This window comes from Vulpes vulpes, chromosome 1, assembly GCF_048418805.1.
Source record: "Vulpes vulpes isolate BD-2025 chromosome 1, VulVul3, whole genome shotgun sequence".
NCBI classification, from domain to species: Eukaryota; Metazoa; Chordata; class Mammalia; order Carnivora; family Canidae; genus Vulpes; species Vulpes vulpes.
Window position 1 is genome coordinate 8648644 of NC_132780.1, and position 20343 is coordinate 8668986.

The 20343-nt window shown below is 56.2% G+C and overlaps 1 protein-coding gene across 4 annotated transcripts in view; it reads left to right on the forward strand.

Annotated features, from left to right (window-relative positions):
• The window catches only part of PAK4 (p21 (RAC1) activated kinase 4), a 43087-nt gene that overhangs the window by 11845 nt on the left and 10899 nt on the right, over window positions 1-20343 (forward strand). Inside the window, exon 1 of one of the 4 annotated variants that reach the window (XM_072752123.1) lies at window positions 11643-11955. The exons of 2 other annotated variants lie outside the window; for them this stretch is intronic. The gene's annotated coding sequence lies outside the window, so the exon portion shown is untranslated. Of the gene's footprint in view, window positions 1-11642; window positions 11956-18438; window positions 18888-20343 lie in introns of those variants that run through there. One more of the 4 variants, XM_026010088.2, reaches the window with a different exon arrangement.

Below are 20343 nucleotides of genomic sequence, written 5' to 3' on the forward strand. Positions count from 1 at the left end.
GCGCTGCCCCTGCCGCTCCCCTGTATGGTGGAGGGGGCAACCACACAGGGGCCCAAGCCTAGACCATTTGAATCCCAGTCTCTGGCTGTGGGGCCTGAGCATCAATTGGGGGAGGGGGTGTTGTTTTTAAGCTGCCTGTGTGACTTGCTAGGATGAGAGCCACTGGCCTCCAGAAGTGATAGCAAATGTGTTCACTTTTGCAACGTTTGGGGCACTTTTCTAGGCCTCTGACATGGCATGATTGAGCCATGTCACCCCCACAAGTATGTTGTCAGAAAATAGGACTGTTTTCCCGCATTTTGGCCGAGGCAGCTGAGGCCCAGGGGCTTCCTTGCGGGAGGTCCAGCCTCTGTGTCGTCCTGTCTTCTGGGCCTGGATCCTCCAGGTTCCTGGTGGGTGGCCTTCTCTGTCTCCCTCCAATCCTCTTTCTCTCCATGTCTCTGCCTTTTGTGTCTCTCCCTTTCCCTGCCCGCAATTTCTGCTTCCCTTCTCCTGGGTTGAAGCTTCCCTGGCTTCCCCCATTAGCCAGGACCCTGCCAAAGCCATAGAGGGAGGTGGTTTCCCACAGGCCCAGGGCAGGATGGGAAGGAGGCCGATGTCACCTTGCCAGCCTCCCTCACTTCTGTGGGCACCTGGAGTGGGGGTGAGGGGCACGTGTCCCCCTGACACTCACGGGTACTGGGGCCAGCTTTGCAACCTCGAGGAGGGACTGTCCAGGCAGGCGGACCCTGACGTGACAGATCCTGTGGCCCAGGATCCTTCCGTGGGCCCAGAAGTCTGCTGGCGTCATCTGTGGCCAGTTACCATTTTCAGGCTCCTGTGGGGTGACCAAAGGTTTGATTTCAGCAAAGGCTCATGCGAAGATGTGCATATTACAGCGCAGGAGCGGTTACTTTTCAATGGGAATGAGGGGGAATGAGTCCAGGGCTCTTGTGTGTCCCCACTCACCGGGGCTCACCAGCCACCTCTCCCGCACCCACTCGGGGCAAGGGCTCCCCATTGGGCCCTCCGGCTCTGGCTTTCTTCCTTTGTCACCTCGGGCCGGGCCCGGAGCCCCAGATCTCTCTGCGTTGGTTCCCACATCTGGAGCAGGAGGAGACAGATTCCTGCTGCCTCCCTGGGGAGCTGGGAGGAGCGAGTGAGTCAGTGGCGTGTGTGACGCTCAGCACAGCGCTGCCATCGTTATGTCATTATGGCCCCTTTGGCTGTGGTCACTGTTAACGGTTATTAGAGGCAGGCCATGTGTTTGGATTTAGTAACAAAGATTCACCTGGTGAGCTATCCATAATTCTTCGCTGTTATCATTAGGTCACATTCCTTTTGCAAAATGTTTAAAACCTTCATATAATGGAAGTGTTCACTCATGCTTGGAAGAATGGCCTCTCGTGCCTTCCCCATGTCCCTGTCCCTATTCCCGTCACTGTCCCCGGTGTCCCACAATTACCAGTGAAGACCAGGCTTTTTCATCTATAACCCAGGCCCCACCTCCCTGATTTTTTCAAAGCAATTCCCATATATCATATGCTTTAACCATACATTTTTCAGATTTTTCTCCTGTAAGAGATTAAAGAGCCTTAAAAAACAAACCCCACAATACTGTTGTCACAGAAAAAAAAGAGCTGGTGATTCCTTAAGATCTTCACATTTCCCCAATTGTCTTATCATCCTTTTTCAATTTGTTTGTTTGATTTGGAATCTAGACAAGGTCTGTGCTTTGCTTGTGGTTGACAGGTCCCTTGAGCCTTCTGTAGTTTGTAGGATTTCTCGCATCGGTGCTTTTGTGTGCTTGCTATTTGCGTTGTGTATCTGCCAAAGACCTTAGTCCTTTGTCCCCAAGAATTTTTCCAGTCTGGATCCAGCCGAATCCTGGTGTCATTTGACATGTTCCTCTGTCCCCTTTGTTTCCTGTCAGTTGGGACTTAGGTCTGGGGGCTTGATTATATTCAGATTCTGTTTCTTTCGCAGCTGGTGCTATACGTATAAACATCAGGTCAACATTAGTGTCTGGGTCACTTTTTTTTTTTCTGGGTCACTTTTAAAATAAATTTAGGGGGTTCCTGGCTGGCTCAGTCGGCGGAGCGTGCTGACTCTGGATCTTGGGGTTGTGAGTTCAAGCCCCATGTCGGGTGTGGAGATTACTGAAAAAAGATAAATAAAATGTAAATCAAGATAAAATAAAATAAATTCCATTAAATTTAAAAAAATGAGTAGATGAAATAAAAAATTTCTCTTTTTTTAGGAGCCGTGCATTAGCTTCCGGCTCCCACCAACTGCCTGTCATCAGAATGTTCAGCTTTGGGCTCCTGCTTTGCTCGGATCCTAGGCCCCCAGCCGAGGGCCATCCCTGGCCTCCAGCCCCACCCTTGACTCTGTCACCCTCGGCTGGCCCCGTGGTTATCTTTAGGCACAGAGCCGCCCTCCTGCCCTGGCTTGGCCCTTGGCCAGCGGGCCCACCCTGGGGAGCTTTCCCGTCCTCCACCCGCTCCTCCTCTGGAACACGATGGGGATACACCTCCCTCGGGGGCTGTGGTCAGGACTCAGGCAGACGGAGACCGTTCAGAAAAGGGCGTGACGCCTGGCGCATGCTCTGCGAGCCGCTGTCCCTCTGCATTTAGCGTGGGCCTCTTGGCCCTCAGCTCCACCACTTTTCCCTCCTGCCCTCCCGCCCTCCCGGCCACGCTGGCCTCCTTGCACACTGTGGCATGTGTCAGGCCGGCTTCGGTCCTTGGGCGTCTGTGGTGGCCATTCCCTCTGCTCTGAATGCTCTTCCCTGAGTTGCCACGTGGCTACCTCACTGCCCTGTGTTCTAGCTCGGATGCCACACACACACACACACACACACACACACACTCACACACACTCACACACCTCCCCGCAGACCTTCCCGACTGCGCTCCTTGCCCTCTCCCTCTCATTGTCTTCTCTGCCCCCCTGGAATGTCAGCTCTGGGAAGGAGGGGACATTTATTTACTGCTGTGTCCCCAGTACCTAAAACTGTGCTGGGCACACACTGCGTGCATAATGCAGGTATTGGGCGCATGAACGAATGAGAGGCTGAACATGGTTAAGTGCGTGGACTTGGGCCTGGGTCAGATCTACCTTGGACTCCTGGCTCTGACGCACACTGTGTGACCTGGGACCAGCACCTCCCTTCTCTGAGCCTTACTTTACTCCTCTGAGACATGGGCGTGTTGACAGCACCCTGCTCACTGCCTTGTTTTGCACTAGCAGGGTGCCTGAACGTGCCACTTCGTGCTGGCCTTGCCGCCGTCTCGTGTGTCCAGCAGCCGGCACAGATGAGCCAGCCAGGAGCTGCCCCTGCCATGGGGACACTTTAAACCTTCAATCTTAAGTACTCCTTTCACTCTGTAGGACTGGCTGCTGGTGCCCCAGGGCAGGTCAGGGCAGGGACACTGCGGATGGGTGTGTTCCCAAGGCCAGAAAGGCTCACTGAAGAGTGGGATCCCCGCAGGACACGAGAGTGCCCGGGATGTGGAGAGACCCGGTGTTGTGGCCGCCTCTGGGGGCTCCAGGGCTGGCTGCTCGCAGGCCTCTGTTTCCCTTGCAGAAAACAGGCCAAGAGCTGCACGGGGCCAAGGAGGACCGCTGTTCTGATTACGGTAGCAGTTTACAACTTTGGGGTGTGCATGTGCGCATGTTTGTGTCTGTGTAGAAATAGGGCTTGAGAGAGATTGAGAGAGAGAAAAGGTCCGTGTGCGTAGAGACGAAGCTCCCAGCTGCCAGAGCTGCTGCCCCTGCTGTTCACCGCATGGGAGTGTGGAATAGGACCAAGTGGAGCAGTGTGTAACTCTCATACAGTGTAACGAATAATTGTAATCAAAAGCATACGCCCTCCTGTCACCTCCCAGATCAAGAAGACTGGAATCACCAGCACCCCAAAGGCCCCCTGCTCTACGTGCTCTTCCAGCTTTGTCAAAGAAATTCAACCTCCCTTGTCTTCCTTTTCATTGTTGCCTCTATTTTTGTGAATCGATGGAGATACCAGCTGCCCCCAAGGGGACAGAGTCACCTAGTCACCTGATGCCCACCCCCCCCCCCCAAGGCACTCTGCCCAGCAGAGAGAGAAGACACTCTCGGTGCCCATCTGCAGGTGTGCACGCCTCCCTGTGGTCCCTTCCACGTCTCCCACGTTGCTCTGCAGCTTTTGAAACCGGGTACAATGGTACCAGACCGCCAGCGCTTGGCTGCTCATTGCTCTCCACATTTTGCTCCTGGGATTTCTCCAGGTGGATAAACTCAGTCCTGTGCCCATAGGAAGGCTCCCCGGCGGGGGTCAGAGACACCCCCAGCCAGTAGCCAGATGGAAGCATCAGGAGGGCACTCTGGGAGCTTGAGACCACTGCCTCCAGTGACAGTGGGCATCTTCTGTCCATGGAGGGTACTACTGGCTTCCCCGGGCACCAACTGGGGTTCAGTTATGGGCCCTTGACATGTACGGGGTCTTCCCTGAGCACCTAAGGGATAAGGGGGCCTCTGAGATCATCCTGGGTCTGCCTGTCCCTGCACATGGGAATGGATTGGGGGCCAGGGGCCGGATGATGTCTTCTCTGGTTGCCCCCTGTACCCCTTTGCTTCCCCTGTTAGCCAGGCTCATCCAGCCTTTTCCAGAGAGTCCTCTGGGGTGAACGGTACTAGCAAAGGCTGTGGATGCGGAGGCCCGGGTCTGCTCCCCAGGCTCTGTCACCTACTAGCTGGGGGACCTTGGGCCTCTGTCAGCCTCAGTTTGCTTGTGTGTAAAATGGGATTGTATTGTTATTTCATTCACGTAAAGTGCTCAAAAAGAGAGTGGCCCATAGAAACCAAGTAATGAGCGCTAGCTGTCGGTATTACTGTCACTGTTGCCATTCACTCATTCATTTTTTAGGTGCTCACTGTGTTCCTCTTCTCTGTGCTGGCTGAGGCCCAGGAAGGACTGGTGAATGGTCAGCCCATGGTGTTCCCTCATGGAACTTGTGGTCTAGTGATGGAGATAGACACAGTACCAATCGGTGACAGTCCAGAGCGACTTCGAGGGGGAGCACAGACACGGCTGTGGTAGAGGAAGCCCAGAAGACTGGGCCTAGGAAATCAGGGAAGCTTTCCTGGAAAAGGAGACAGCTGAGCTTAGGGCTGAAAGAGAGCAAGAGTTAGCGTGTGGAAGGGTGTTCAGGGAAAACAAATAGCATGTTCAGAGGCTCAAAGGTGGGAAAGGGTCTGGCATTTTTCATCATTTATTAATATTTTAAATTAAACTTTGTATTTCAAGAAAATTGTAGATTCACTGGCAGTTGTAAGAAATAACAGAGAAAGCCCCTGCTCCCCCAGCGGTAACATCTTGCAAAACTCTGGTTGGTAGGAGACCACAACTAGGATAGCGACATTGATACAGTCAAGATACAGAACATTCCATCACAAGGATCCTTCCTGATGCCTTTTTATAGCCGTATCCCCTCCCTGGCACATCCCCAACTCCCAGCAACCACTCGTCTATCCATTCCCCATTTTTATAACCCTGCATTTCAAGAATGTAATGTATTATGGAACAGTTTTCACAACCATAATGTAAAGAACTGTAACAACAAGGAGAATTTAAAATATAAAAGCAGGGGATCCCTGGGTGGCTCAGTGGTTTGGTGCCTGCCTTTGGCTCAGGGCATGATCCTGGAGTCCCAGGATCGAGTCCCACGTTGGGCTCCCTGCATGGAGCCTGCTTCTCCCTCTGCCTGTGTCTCTGCCTCTCTCTACCTCTCTCTGTGTATCTCATGAATAAATAAATAAAATCTTTTCAAAAATAAAATATAAAAGCAAAAAAGTTGAACACTTCAGAAAGAATGTTATGTAAATGGAATCATACCGTAGGTAATGTTGTGGTTGGCTCTTTTTCACTCAGCTGCCTTCTCTGGAGAGTCATCCAGGCCGTTCCCCATATCTATAGCCCATTCCTTTTTCTTGCTGAGTAGTATTCCATGGTTTGGACGTACCACAGTTTAACCATTCACCAGTTGAGGGACACCTGGGCTGTTTCCATGTGGGGGGCTATGACAAATAAAGTTGCCATAAACAGTTAGGTACAGGTTTTTGTGTGAACATAACTTATTTCTGAGATGAATACCCAGAAGTGCAATTGCTGGGCAGTATGGGCAGCTGCATGTGTAAAGAAATTGCCAAACCGTTTCAGCTGTACCATTTTACATTCCCCCAAGCAGCGTGCGAATGAACCAGTTTCTCTGCATCTTCACCAGCATTTAGTGTTGCTATTTTTTTTTTTTTTTAATTTTAAGCTGTTCGACTAGGCAGGTAATGATAACTCATTGTGGCTTTAATTTGCCTGTCTCTCAGACATCTGTGCATCATCTCTGGTGAAATGTCTCCTCATGCCTTCTGCTCATTTTCTACCTGTTTTTTTTTGGGGGGGGGGGGTTATTGTTGAATTTTGAAGATTCCTTCTCTCTCCTCGATACTAGTCCTTTGTCAGATAGGTTTGCAAATATTGTCTCCTAATCCATAGCTGTTTTGTTTTTCTTCCTCCTCTCGTGGACTTTTGCAGAGTAAAAGTTTTTAATTTTGATGAGATCTACTTTATTAATTTTTCCTTTTATGGCTCTTTTGGTATCAAGTCTAACAACTCTGTGCGAGGCCTTAGATCCTGAGGGTTGGTTTGACTAATTGGCATCTGAAGGTTTTTTAGTTTTACATATGAGTCTGTGATCCAATATTAAGTTCACGTTGGTGCAAAGCATGCGGTTTAAGATCAAAGTCCAGTTTTGGGGCATGTGGCTATCCAGCAGTTCCAGCACCTGTTTGTGGAAAATGCTCTTTTTTCCATCCAGTTGCTTATACTTTTTCGCCAGAAAATAAGGTACCACCATAAGATACCACTTTGCACCTATGAAGATGGCTATTTCCAAAACAAGGGAAAATCACAGGTATCGATGGAGTCCTCATGCATCAGGGGTGGAAACGTAGCATGGTGCAGCCGCTTTGGAAAGCAGTGTGGTGTTGTTCAAATGGTTATATATAGAACTGCCGAATCACCTAGCAGTCCTCCTCCTAGGTAAATATCCAAAAGAATTGAAGGCAGAGACTTGGGGAGATACTTGTACCTCCGCGGTGGTGATGGCATCATTCACACTAGCTAAAAGGTGGAAGGAGCCCAAGTGTCTATCAACAGGTGAGTGGATATACAAGATGTGTTAGATACAGACAGCAGGGCATTATTCAGCTATAAAAATGAATGAGCTTTTGAAAAACGCTACAAGTGGATGGACCTTGAAAACGTTACACTTAGTCAAATAAGCCAGACAGAGGAGAAACATTATAAGCTCCCACTTATGTGAGATACCTGGAATAGGTATATAAACTCAGAGACAGGAGAATAGGGGTTACTGGGGGCTGGGAGGCAGGAGGGAATGGGGAGCCGTCATTCAGTAGCTGCAGGGTTTTTGTTGGGGATGATGAAGTCCTGGGTGTAGACAGCGATGTTCACGACACTGCAAAACTATATTTAGTGCCACTGAATTATGTGCTTTACAAATGGTCAAAATGATAAATATTGTGTATATTTCACTGCAAAGAAGAAAAATCGGTGTTTTAAAACCCAGTGTGTATATTTGTGGGGGTCTGTCCGTGGGCTCTCTCTTCTGCTCACTGACCCGCGTGTTTATCCACACTGTCTGATTGCTGTAGCTGTGTAGGTGGGACTTCACATGGCAGGGGGGAGTGACGCCTCCACTTTCTTCTGTTCCCGAACAGAGCTATTCTAGGGTCTGGGGCCTGTCATTTTGGGAGATCCTCTCAGGCTCCCCCTTGTGGAAGGTGGCACTGTGGTTTACCCAGTTTCAGGGTCACCCCGGCACCTGCCTTGTCCTCAGCCCCCATATCTGACTCACCAACAAGTGTTACTTTTTCTTGGCAGACATAGCTGCGGTCTGTCCCCCTCTCTCAGTGGCCCGCCCTCCTGGCTGCCTTCATCAGCTGCCGGGAGCAGTGCTGCATCTTGTCACTTGTCCCCACACCCACTCAAGCCACCTCGATCTTGTCTTCCGCAGACAGGGCAGCCAGCGTTCTAGCTCCCAAGTGTAGGCCTGTCCCTAACACCTCGGCTCCCCTGGCTCACCCCGGCCTGGCTCCTGCCCCTCCCTGGCCCGGCTCCACCACACTCTCATCCCTGCAGCCAGCCCTTCTCTGCCGGAATTTCACATTTCATTTGTGCGATCGTGACTAGAGGCCCCACGAGGCAGGGACCGTGCTACACCCCAGCCTCAGCTCTGGTGGCACATGGTGGACATGCATTGGATTTCTGTTGACAGGATCTCTGAGGGAGGAGGAGGAGGTTGCGTGCCCTTGGTACCCATGACCGGTGGCAGGGAAGGTGAGGAAATGAGCCCAGAGAGGCGGGAAGAGCCTGGGGGTCCCTGGGGAGGAGGTAGCTTTAGCTCTGTGGGCCCTGATAGGGTTGCAGCAGGAGAGGGGCGTAAATTGGATTTTACAAAGGTCTCCCTGGCCCCCGTGGGAAAATAAGCAAAGGCTTTCTGGCCTCACTTAGCAGGCAAGGAATTCTGATGGCTTTTATAACGATGAAAGGATGTGCATCCTAAGAAAATGCAAATGAAAAGAAGGCTCAGAGGAGCCAGGCTCCACCTGTCTGACTGGCCAGGAGCTTGACAACAGCCTGGGCCCGGAGGCTGTGGGGACTGGGGGGATGGGGAGATGGGGCGGGGGGGAGCGGGCAGCTTGGCAGTCATGATCCTGGCCCCGCAAGCCCACTTCTGGGCATGTGGCCCACAGCCGTGCTGGCACACCTGTGAAGTGACATCTGCACACGGGTATCACTGGGGCACCATTTGTAAGAGCAAGAGGCTGGCAAGCACCTCTCTGGCCCCGTGGGGACTGGCTCCAGGCATAGCCACCCTTCCACGCCTCTGCTGAAGCAGCACGGCAGCGCTTTGCAGAGATCTAGGCTTGGAAAATCACTAAGACGCAGATATTTTTTTCTTTGCCTTTAACATCACAATTTTATATTGTTAGCACACACCCCGAAAAGTGCATAAGGCATGAATGTGTAGCATAACCAGTTACTAGAAAGAGAAAACCCACATAGCCGCCCCCCAGATGAAGAAGCAGGTGGTGCCGGCCCCCCCAGGAGCCCCTCTCAGGCCCTCACTGCCTTGTGCCTTCTCTTTGGCTTCTGCCCCCCTGGGCGCAGCCCTAAACAGCACGTTTCATCTTGTCTAGCTTTGAGCTTTTCCTAAACAAAGTCATAAGATAGTGCTTCGTCATTTTTGGCGGTCACTCACATGTAGCTGTGGGTCATTTATTCTCACTGTCGAGTACTGTCCCTTGGAGCCAGGAGATCCCAGGTCATCATCCGGCTCCCACGGACCAGCACTTGGGTTGTTTGCAGTCTCCCTAGCTGGCTCAGACTGTGCTGCGCACACTTCCCCACGCGTGTCCCTGAGGCCAGCAGGCTGGGTTTTGCTACTCTGCTCGGGTACATACCCAGGAGAGCACTTTCTAGGAAGAGCATTTGCTAGGTCCCCGGAGTGTGTCTTCCCCTGGACCGTTTGCTGCCAGGCTCCTCTGGCGCCAAGAGTGCGGGGGAGCCAAGGAATGTTTTGGGGAAAAGCAGGGTCAGAATAGTGTGTGTGCTGTGCTGCCATTTATGTTTTTTACAAAAGGTGTGCAAGCATGTGTGTGCATACACGCCCACGCACATGCCTGTGTCAGCTCTCTCAGAAAGGAAAAAAGGAAACTCTAGCAGAGGTTGCCTCCAGGGCTGAGCTGGGGCTGCCAGGAGGGTGCTGGCCTGTCACTGTTTACCCTGTGGTGCCATTGGCTTTGGAACCATGTGTTCAGATCATCAAGAGACAGACAGAAAAGGAAGGGGAGAATTGAAGCCCAGATGTGGCCGAGTGTCAATAGTTGAGAATCCGAGTGATGAACTTTGCATGGGTTTATTGGTTTAGTTTCCATTTGGGGGTAGTTTACAAAGTTTTATAACAGTTTGTTCCCGGTGTGAGATGATCCTGGAGGATCCTCTCTCTGCTCCTGAGACCTGTCCCCAGGAGCACCCCTTGTTTCCACTGCGACTTCTGGGGGAAGGGTGCTCCCTCCCTCCATTCCCTTTCCTCCCCAACCCCTCCCCTTGGGACCTGGTTTCCCCGGGCTGACCAAAACTGCCCAATCCTGACTGCCTCCCCAGTGGGAGCCCAAACCTGCCTGTCCGGTTTGGGAAGGTCTGGGGGCCCACCCACTTGGCTTCTCTCTGGGTGGCTGCCTGACAGGTGCTCCACCCCAGAGAGGAGGGAGTGGCCTGGGATCCAGGACTTCTGGGGTCCCCCAGGCCCAGTCTAGGCCGGACTGGGAGCCCCCGGCTTGGTGGGCAGGTGGTAGACAGGAGGAGGGGAGATGGGATTTCCAGGACCTTGGAGCTGGTGCGGTCCTCCAGGTCCCAGTGATAAAGTCCTCAGGGAGCTGGCTACAGTGGGAGTAGTCTCGGTAGAGGTGCCAGAGCGGGGGAGTGGGAAGGACACAGGCGTCTCTGTCCACCTGCCTGCCTGGGCCACTAGCTCACTGTTCTCACGGGCTCACTGTCGACTGGGCACCTGTCCTAGGTCACCTGCAAGAACCTAGTCCCTGCCACTCACAGGACACCCCCGCCCCCAGCCCATTGGGGAGCAGTCCTACTCAAATATCAGCCCCTCGGAGCTGGGAGTTTTGTCAAGTTGGTTAACTGCTGAATTGTCAGGACTTCCAACAGGCCTGCCGGGTAGGTGCTGGGAGCTCAGGAAATGTGTGAACGAATTGGGGAGACAGACATGTCAGAGATGGGGTGGCCTGGAGGGGTCAGCCCTGGGATGGAGTCTACAGGAGGTAACCAGACCCAGCCTGGTGTCAGGGAGGGCTTCCTGGAGGAGAGGGTGCCTGGGGCAGGGCCCGAAGGGTGAATAGTGTTAACCCAGGCAGCCCCACCACCCCCCGCGGCCCCCCAAGTCCCCTGACATGTCGCACTGGGAGCTCTGACCTGGGCTAGTGAGGGCTTTGCTGGGGAAGTAAGATCTGGAGGGGGAGAGAGGTATGAGGCAGAGGTGGGGCGGGGTGCACACACCCCTTCTGGTTTCCCCCTGTCTGAGCATCTTTTTCCTCTGTCTGGAATGGAGGTTCTGAGCAAGCTACCTTCATGCTCTGAGCAGCTGGTCAAGAGCACAGATGCCTTCCTGGGAAGCCTGGTGCCTGCCTGCCCCTCCCCCCTCACTGGGTGCCTTGGGCAAGCCTCTCAACCTCTCTGGGCCTCAGTTTCCTCCATTGTGAAATAAGCCTGAGAGCCAGAATTCTTGCTGGAATCACGGGGTGGGGGGTAGATATAGCAAACCCGGAATGTCCAGCCACCCTTCCACATCAGAGAGCCCCACCCCCCATCCCTGTCCCTCTTTCCAGCCCCCCAGCCCAGGCTGTCATTTCAAACCTGCCAGCCACTTTCAGGTCCTCAGCCCCATGCTGAGGAGCCACCGCTTCACTGGCTCCTGGTGCCAAGCCTGGCACGGGGGTGTGCTAGTGAGGGGATGACCCTGCTGAAGCAGGGGCTGGGGCTTGGGTCCCCCTGCTCCTGGGTCCCTGCCCGGCCCTTCCCTCTGCCAGGGCAGTTGTGGCCCTGTGGCCCAGGCTTTCCAGGCTCGGCCCCTCCTTCCCTCTTTTCCTCCCTCCCAACCTCCGCCCTCCGCCCTCCATGGACTGGAGCCACAGCCGAACACAACTCCTGCCAGGGCAGGGCCTCAGCACCACCCACTGCCAGGGAGGCCGGGGTGCAGAGCCAGCCAGCTCTCCTTGGTGGCGCCTGCATCAAGGGCCCCGGGGAGCCCCTCGATCCCCATCCTCTGTTCTGCCGGCTGGAAGCCTGTCAGTCTGCTGCCCTATCCCACGGAGGGTGGCCCAGGACAAGGAAGGAGGATGGTGCAGGTGAGCCGAGCCTGGCCTCAGGCAGGTGGGGAGAAAGGAGGAGGACTGCACGGGGCGTGGGAGGGCAGCCCTCCCGCCTGGACAGCAAGCCGCCCGAGCCAGTGGAAGCACGTGCTCGAGGGACCACACCTTTCTTGGGGCCAGAAGTGAGGTCGCCGTGTTTCCGTGTGCTTAGAGGCAGGTGTCTCCCTGCTGGGGCTAGCCACGTGTCTCCGCACAGGTCCCTGAGCGCCTCCGCCTCCATGGGAGCTCATTCCTGGGATCTGGTTTGCCAGGGGGTGGTTCTGAGGGCTGTGCCTCACCAGCCACCCTGGATGAGCCTGGAGCTGACTGTGGTGTGTGCCTGTGTCTGTGGCGGGGTCTCATTTCCTAACTGTGTGTGGATCTAGGGTTGTGTGGCCCTTGTGGTCTAACTCTGTGTCTTGGGGAGTGTACCTGGGTGTGTGGGGCGTCCCTTCTAGGTAAGTCTGGCAGCTAGGGAGCATCTGGGATTGTGCCTGTGTTTCGAGGCGATGGGTGGTCTGTACTATGTATATTGTCAGTGTGTGTTATGGGTCTCTTTTGGGAGTCCCTGTACCTCTAGGGGCGGGGGAGGCGTCCACACGGCTTCTTCGGGGACCCAGCTGTGGACTGTGCGATTGTTCTGGCCTTTCCATCCTGAGTTCCTCCGAGCCAGGCCCCTCCTGATGACTGCTTCCCCCACATTCTCCCACGGATGCCACAAAGCTCAGGCATGCTCCGCTGGGGCCTGTATCCCAAAGGCAGGAACTAAGGCTCAGGGTGGATGTCCTTTCCTTGCCAAGGCTCCTGTGTGGCTGCTGTTACCGGGTGCCGTGGGGCAGCTTCATATGTTTCAGTGTCTAGGGCTCATGTGTGCATGTGCATGTGCTGTGTGTGTGTGTAGCAGGGAGTTGCATGGCGGGGCAGGGCTGGAGGGAGGAGTGGGGTGTCCTGGGAGGGCTCTGGAGCCTCTTTCCTGCCTGTTCCCCCCTCCCTCCTTCCTGTCCTGCCTCGGGGGAAGAATGAATGAAGTCTAATCTGATTTTCCTGGTCCCTGGGGGCTCGCCCACACTCTCAGGTTTGTTGTGGCATCCATCCCCACCCTGGTACCTCTAGGGGCGCGAAGAAAGCCAACAGTATCCTTTTGTCTGGGCCTTGTGGGGCCTGGCCTGGTGGGAGGGGGCACCTGAGTGTGGGCCTGCCCCAGGAGCTGCCTGGCCTCCCTGGGGGCTCGAAGCCCTTGGCTGGGCCCAGGAAATACCTTCTCTTCATTCAGCCCCACTCTCTGAACTGTGCCCCTTCCGGGTTGGGCAGGGCTGGAGACATAGGGTGGCTGAGAGGGCCCCCGGCACCACCCTCTCGGGAGGCTCCCAGTGCAGCGGGAGAAGCAGACCTGTCCTCAGACAGTGCAGCCCGTTCTGCTCCCAGATCCGGGCCCTGGAGAAAGTAAGGCGGTGAGACAGTAAGGCTGGCACCCCTGCTCTGGCCAGGAGAGGACTATGCCCCGCATCCCTTTCGTTTACTCTTTCCTTCCCCTGTGCATTCAGCAGCAGCAGCATTGGCAGTGGTAATGCCAGTGGGGTAACCTGTAGCGAGGACCCACTTGGTGGCAGGCAGGGTCCTAAATGCTTTTCATCTGCCATCTCATTCGATCATCCAGACAGTCCTGGGAGATAGGGACTATCGTCACCCTCAGTTGTTGACTCACTTGCTCAGGGTCACACAGCTTAGGAGTGGTGGGGCTGGTAACTTAGCCTGGGGAGCCTGCTCCTAACCACCACCTGCCTGCCGAGTCCTTGCTCTGGCACGGTCTGTGCAAAGGCCCAGTGGTGGGGAGATGGCGCTGCATCTGGCTGGGACATGGAGAGAGCAGGGCTGCTGCTCGTGCCCCAGACTGCCAATGCCAGCTGCTTCCCAAGGCCAGGGTGGCCCCTGGATCTGTGTCACCCTATGGGATACTACCCGTTACGGGGACCAGTGAATTTCTGGTGGTATCTCTCACTGTGTGACTTGCTTCTTGCCTGTAGCCAAAATGGGCTGCTGCTTCCTCACATCTCCAGCCGAGGTCGTGTGGCCAGGGTGGGCCTCCCCGTGGTGGGGTGGGCCCAGGGATAGGATCACAGTGGGATACCTTTTGTGGCATTTGGAACATATGCCAGCTTATTAACAAATAGCCAGGTTTGGTCTCTAAAGACTCAGACCAGTTCCTGCTCGGGCACGAAGGTCAGATTTGCAGGCTGTGTGGGACAGGCACTGGGGACTCCTGGCCACCCTCTGCCTGTTCCTCCTCGGGGTCTAGACCCATCACTTGGCAATGGCATCATTCATTTGTTCCATGAATATTTGCTGAGTGCCTGCTGCTCTAGATGCCAAGGACACAGCAAGGATGAGACGAAGGCCTTTGCTCTCAGGGAGCCCCTGTTGGGGGCCGGGAGGGAGGAGGGGACCAAAGGTCTGCATGTGCATCATGTCAGATGGTAGTAAATGCCACGGGGAAGTAAAAGCAGGAGTGCAGATGTTGTCAGGGATCAAGAAGGACCTCTCTAGTGAGGTTTTACTTGCAGAGAGACTCAAATATCAGGAAAGGGCGAACCATGCAGCTCTGTGCAGAGGGAATAGTAGGTGCAAAGGCCCTGAGGCTGGAACAAGGTTGAGGCATCCAAGACTAAATAAATAGGAGGCCAGCGTAGTTGCAGTGAAGAAGGGATGAGGTCCCGAGGTTGGCGGAGTCCATCTGGGCAGGGCCTTGGTAGGTCACAGTGGGAAACTTCATCCAAGTGGGAAGCCCTGGGAGAGCTGTTTGTTTATTAACATTGCTCCTGGGTCCTTCCTAACCAAGGCAGCCTTTCTGATCTTGGTTCTGGTCGTAAGCAGTAGAGTTGTCTCTACCCTTGTTCTTGTCCCACAAGCATCCAGGGTCCTGCGTCTGGAGCGAGGCCTTCTCTGTGGGTCAGGGCAGGCACCTTGTGGTTGCTGGGCAGCCCTGGGCAGTGACTTCCCCTGTCTGGGCCGCAGTTTTATGGTTTGGGAAACAGGAAGGAAGAGAACTACCCCCCCTTGCCCACTCACCCAAGTACCGTGGGGAGGGCTCAGCCTGGCCTGATCTGCATGCCTGGCACGGACCAGGGCCCGAGTCAGCACCAAAGCCTGTGCCTGTCCCCCCATCCGCTCAGGTGTGGAGAAGGAGCGGCCTGCTCTAGGTGCTGGGCTCCTGGCTGCGCCGAGCCCCTGCTTAGTGGGAAACAATGGGCACACTCATCACTGTAACGTGTTAGGGGATGCACAGGGCCAGGAGAGGGCAGAGGAACAGGCCAGCGGCTGAGGATGCGGTGATGGGCAAGACCGGACCCAGCCCCCGCCCCCGCGGTGCTCTTGCTGCAGCCAGTGCGAGAGGTGGGGTCAGTCCGCAGCACGTCCTGTCATCTGGACCATTGCATCATGCCCAGAGCCCGCCCACTTCTCCCTCCAGAGCCCCCACGTGGCCCTGCCCACCCCCGTCTTCCGCTGGCTTGTCACGTCCTCCACCTCCCTGGGTTCCACATGGCCACAGGGAGCCTCTGGACGCCTGAGTCAGGCCACGTCCCTTCCCTTGCTCAGGTGTGGCTCCACCTCACCCGGGGAAAGGACAGAGTTGTCCACGTGGCCCGCAGGTCCCAGCACGATCTGCCCCGACCACCTCCTGCCCCGCACCAGCTCCATCTCTGACCACATCAAGCACGTTCTCAGCTGGGGACATTTGCCCGGACTCTTCCTCCCTGCATCCGCGTGGCTCCCTCCCCCCACGCCCCCCGGGGTCCCTGCTCAAGGGTCACCTTCCCAGCCAGGCCCTCCCCTACCACCTCATTGAGAATTCCAACCTCCCCTGCCCCTCAGCCCTCTCCCTCCTTGCTTTGTGTATGTCCTCAGCATTTACCATCTGACTTACTATAGACTTTTCTGACTTAGCTCATTTATCGACTGTCTCCTTTCCCCTAGAAGCGAGCTCTGTCTGCAAGGGCAGGGATGCTCTGGCGCTTCTGACTGCCGCTGTGAGCCCCAGCCCCTGCCTGGCAGAGATCAGACCTCAGTAGCCATTGACGGTGGCCGGGAGTGTGAGTGTGATGGGGTCCTTTGGGGGTAGAGTAGCTGTTGGCCAAGGACGGGGCTCGGGCACATATCAGACCCAAAGCTTGTGGTGGCATCTGGGGTCAAGGTCTCTGATGATTCCTTGGAGAGACTAGGCTCGGCAGTGGGAGGGTGGGGGGTGGGATAGAGATTGGACTGGGGAGGCGGAGGGTTATACAGATGGGCACGCAAGAGCTGAGCAAAGGTGTGGAGGTGGGCAGGTGTGGGGGGTTAAGGGAGGATTCTGTGGGGGCCGGGAAAGTAGGCCAGACTCCCCCTCCATTGTCAGAACACAGCCAGGGACAACAGGGTAAACTGAGGTGGGAAGGGGTTTCCCAGAGCTAGTAGGGTGAGTCTTGGCAGGAGGGTGAGTGGGAACCAGTGGTGGCAGCCCTGAGTGCAGGCTGGGGTCAGTGAGCCCTCCTTCATGGTCCCCTTCCTGATTTAAGGTTTCATTTTGGAGACTGTGATCCTGGAACATCCCCTGCTGTTTCCCTGGGCCCCTGGGTTCCCACTAGGTCGGCGGCTCCCCAGACTGCAGGGGAGCAGCTTGATTCAGAGCCTGGGGGGAAGCAAGGAGTTTTACACACGCATGCACACCCCCACCCCCCCCCACCCCCCGGTGGCTTTGTCATACTCACACAAGTGGATCTTGCTTTTCTACCAGAGCTGATTTCCTTGGTGGGTGGGTGGGTGGGTGGGTGGGTATCATTTACTTCCCAGGAAAGCTCAGAGGGTAGAACAAGCGAATGCAGGGTGACTAGAAAACCTGAAGCTTTGACTAGGACATGTTGGAAACTGCCTGTCCCGCATGTCAAATAAGTTTAAAGAGTTTTTTAAATTGCAGTGAATGTTTCAGAGTTGGAGGCAAAATGTGCCTGTGCTCTTGGGATCAGATGCTGGACTTCAGAGGCATCTGTGGCCTGGCCGGTGTCCCCCCTGTTCCCTCTGTCTGAGGGGCTGCTTCACCCTCTCCCAGGGTTTCCTAAGGACCACCTGGGCAGAATCGGTGTCTGAGCAGGGATGTAGCGTAGCAGGTACAGATGAGTCCGTGCATTCACCAGAGGTTCCTTGAGTGCCTCGGGTGGGCTGGGCCGTGTTGTGGACACTGAGGTACAGTGGGGAGCAAGACGGATGCCAGCCAGGTGCAAAGGAAAAGGCGTAGAGGGGACAGGACAGGAGCACAGCTCTCTGAACACCGAGGCAGGTAGAGGGAATGTGGGAGGGAGCCATGTGCACATCAGTGAGAATGAGCTTCTGGCAGCTGGGATGGCCTCCAGTGCAAAGGCCCTGAGGTGGGGACATGTCTGGGGTTTGAAGAGCAGCAAGGAGGCCCATGTGGCTGGGGCAGAACGAGCAAGGGGGCAGAGGTGACAGGCAGATCACAGGGACGCGTCTCGGGGCCCAGCAGGCTTCGGGAGGTCAGCTCTGTAGCGGATCCAACCGTCTTCTAGGCCTAGCTCTGCTTGGTAACCTGTGCAAGAGATTTCACCTTTGTGAAAAGGTGTTTCCACATCTGCGAGAAGGAAATGAGAATAGCTGCCCCCACCCCCTCCCCGGGTCATAGGGAGTCCATGAGCTGAGTGCATCTGCGCAGAGTTGCAGGGTCCCTCTTGGTGGCAGTAGTGATGTCAGTGCCCTGGCTGAGCCTCGGAAAGGCACATTTTGGTGGCGGGGACTGGTGTGTGGCCACCTGTACCCCTGCAGATTGTCCTCTTGAAGGCCCAGGGTAAAGGGAGATAGAGGGCCATGGGGTTGGGGGCACGTGCTGCCTCCCACTGCCCTTGGGGGGCTGGGACAGGTCAGGTAGGAGGTAGGGACCTCCAGCCCAAGGAGGGCTCAGGGCAGGACTGGAAGGGCAGGGTGTGGGCGCACCTGGCTGACTCAGTTGGATGAACATGTGACTCTTGATCTTGGGGTCATGAATTCGAGCCTCACGTTGGAGTGGAGATTACGAAAAATAAATAAATCAACTTAAAAAAAAAACAAGGGGTACCTGAGTGGTTTAGTCAGTTAAGTGTCTGCCTTCAGCTCAGGTCGTGATCCCAGGGTCCTGGGATCGAGCTCCGTGTCATGCTTCTCCCTCTTCCTCTGCCCCCCCCCCACACACACCTTGTGCTTTCTCTCTCTCTCTCTCTCTCTCTCTCTCTCTCTCTCTCGTTCTCACTCTTGCTCTCTCTTAAATTAAATAAATAAATAAATTTAAAAAACAAGGAAGGGCAGGGTATGGGCATGGACAGGGGGGCTTGGGAGGGAGGAAGGAAGGCACCCGGAGGTGAAGATGATGGTGACTGTGACAGAAGCAGTGGCGTCCCCGTGGCCCTCGGGGCAGGCCAGGCAGGTAAGAGCCTGGGCTCTGGTGCCCACCTGCCCGGTTTGAATGCTGGATGCCCTGGACGAGGGGCTTCCTGTCTCCGGGCATCAGGCTCCCCATCTGTGAATTGGGGCTGGTCAGTTGTGCAGGGGAAGAGGGATCGGGGGCAGAGGGTGGCCAGCAGAGCCTGGCACGCCCGGCCCTCTGAGGGCACCGCTGCCTTTATTTCTGAGAACCGGCCTGGCATAGGCTCTGGGTTCCCAGGCCGGCGCCTCAGGTCCACTCTGTGCCAAGCTGTGCCTTGTTTTCCCTTGGCTGTAACACGGGGCTCGTCGTGGCTGCTTCCTTGTGGGTCACATGCGTGGGGCGCTTAGAAGAGGGGCCGGCACACAGTGGGGGCTCAGCGAGTGTCGGCTCCCGCCGTAAGAATGGTCACCTCGTTTCCTGGGCGCTGCCTTACTGCGTGGGTGCCTGGCGTTCTAACTGGGACTCCTCTAAGGACTCCAGGAAGCAGGTACTGGCGTTACCCTCTTTAACAGGGGAAACTGAGGCACAGGGTGGCCGAGCTGCAGGCCCCGGCTGCACAGTGAGCTCCCAGGGTGGGTTGGTTGGCTCCCAAGGGCAGAAGGTGAGGTGGCACAGGCCCAGCAGCCAGACTCCCAGGTTCCGAGCCTGCAGGGGAACCCCAGCAGCCCTTCTTCGCCCGCCTCTGGCTCCTGGCACAGGCACCGAGCTTTGTGTTGCAGCTCCCCCGCCTTCCCCTCTGTGGCCCCCATCAGATCAGGAGCTGGGGGCCTTGGCCCGAGGGGGGGGTGGCTTGGTGAGGGAGCCAGGAGAGCTGGGAGCTGCCCCAGGTTGGACCTGGAGCCGGATCATTATAAACATGGTCAGTTCCTCTGTTTGTGCCTCTCTCCATGCGGTGCCCAGAGGGAAGGGGTGGCCCCGGGCAGATATCCGGAGGTGTGTCCCTGGTCCCCTTCCCCTGCAGGGTCACAGGCCTGGAGGACAGGATAAACAGGGGGCTGGCTGCTGCGTGCAGAGGCGCCTTGGGGTGTGTGGGTGAGGGTCCAGGCTGCGCCTGCCCACACCCTTTGGTGCCGAGCTCCTCCCACCTTGGGGTCCGCCCCTCCCTCCCTGGAGCTTAGTGAGGGGTCACGTGGCTAATCCGACTCCCCGGAGTGAGTGGTGCCTGGGGCTGTGGGCTGCTGGGGGAGGAAGGGTAGGCTGAGTGAGAGGCCGAGACGAGGGGTGAGCTGGGCCTGGGGCCAGGTGGGGGCGCATCTGGGAACACAGCGAGGAGGTGGAGGCGAAGCTCTGTCTGGGGCGACAGTGAGGAGGATGGGGAAAGCCTGGCTGTGGAGACAAGGCGAGGACCAGTCCTGGAGAGGTGGACAGCTGAGGGCAGAGAGGCCAGGGAGCCAGACAGGGTGGGTGGGGGCCAGGGAGTGGAGTCTAGGCGGGAGGGATGGGCTGCATGCAGGGAGCTGGACCCGGGGAAGACGCTGAAGGGGCTCCTGGCTTGGTTGGGGGCAGAGGCAAAGGGGCCTGCATCCTGGTCAGGGCTGTCACACCCCACATACCAGCAGCCAGGGGCCCCAGAGCAACAGGGGGGACCAGACCTGCAAGGGCAGCCCTGGCTGGACCTGGCTCTGGCCACCTGCTGCCCATGAAGCCCCAACCAGTTGAGACAGGTTGTCTGCTGAATCCCCACCCCCTCCCACTGAGCTCCTGCTGCCAAACCGGTTCTCCTAGATGGCTCCCCACTGATGGTCCTACCTCTGGGCGAGGGGTGGCTGGCTGTTGTAACCTCACTGAGCTGCTCCCACAGGAAAGGAATAGGGAGGGAGGAAGGCAGCATCCCCGACACGCTTGAGAGAGCTCTCAGTAGGTCACGGGACTCACTGAGCTTGGGGCCGACCCTGTGTTGGGCATTGTGCCAGGCTCCGGGGAACCAGCCTGAACCCTCAAAG